A 1,150-nucleotide genomic window follows, 5' to 3' on the forward strand; every position below is an offset into this window, starting at 1 on the left:
GAAGCAGAAGTCAGGAAATCAAATGATGTATTGCATTGGGCAAATCTGCTGCAAATGGCCTTTCTAAAGTGTTAAAAAAGCAAAGATGTTACTTTGAGGGCTAAGATGCCCTGACCCCAAAAACGAAAACCCAAACCTGTTGCCATTGAGTTAACTCCAACTCATAGCAATCCTGTAGGACAGAGTTGAACTGGCCCATAGGGTTTCTGCATAGTGGCTGGTGGATTCAACTGCCAGCCTTTTGGTTAGCAGCCAATCTCTTAACCACTGCACCACCAAGTCATGGTATTTTCAGTCGCCTTATAGCCATGTGAAAGCTGGAAAATGAATAAAGAAGACTGAAGAATTGGTGACTTTGAATTATGGTGTTCATGAAGAATATTGAATATACCGTGGACTGCCAGGAGAACAAACAAATCTGTCTTAGAAAAAGTACAGCCAGAGTGCTCCTTGGAAGTGTGGATGCCGAAACTTTGTCTTATGTATTTGGGACATGTTCTCAGTAGGGACCAGTCCTTGGAGAGGACATCATGCTTGGTAAGTTAGAGGGTCATCTAAAAAGAGTAAGACCCTTGATGAGAGGAATTGACATAGTGGCTGCAACAATGGGCTCAAACATAGTAAGGATTGTGAGGGTGAATCAGGACTGAGCAGGTTTTCATTCTTTTTTACATAATTGCTATGAGTCGGAACTGACTCAACAGCACCTAACAACAATAATAACATGACATAACCACGAAGAAAGAGAATAATCTAGAAGGCTTTCATTTTTATAGTATCTGTGTCATGCTAAGGAATCCTCTAATATAAATTTTCTAAGTCCTAAAATAGGAGTCCTGGTGGTACAATGATTAAGCTCTTAGCTGCTAACCGAAAGGTAGAAAGAAAGATGTGGCAGTCTATTTCTGTAAACATTACAGCCTTGGCATTTATACAGAGCCAACAGCCAACATCATCCTAAATGGAGAGACTTTGAAAGCATTCCCCTTGGGAACAGGAACCAGACAAGGATGCCCTTTATCACTACTCTTAGTCAACATTGTACTGGAGGTCCTAGCCAGAGCAATTTAGGCTAGAAAAAGAAATAAAGGGCATCCAAATTGATAGGGAAGAAGTCAAAGTATCTCTATTTGCAGATGATATGATCTTA

The sequence above is a fragment of the Trichechus manatus genome, unplaced genomic scaffold, assembly GCF_000243295.1.
Source record: "Trichechus manatus latirostris isolate Lorelei unplaced genomic scaffold, TriManLat1.0 scaffold00074, whole genome shotgun sequence".
Lineage (NCBI taxonomy): Eukaryota > Metazoa > Chordata > Mammalia > Sirenia > Trichechidae > Trichechus > Trichechus manatus.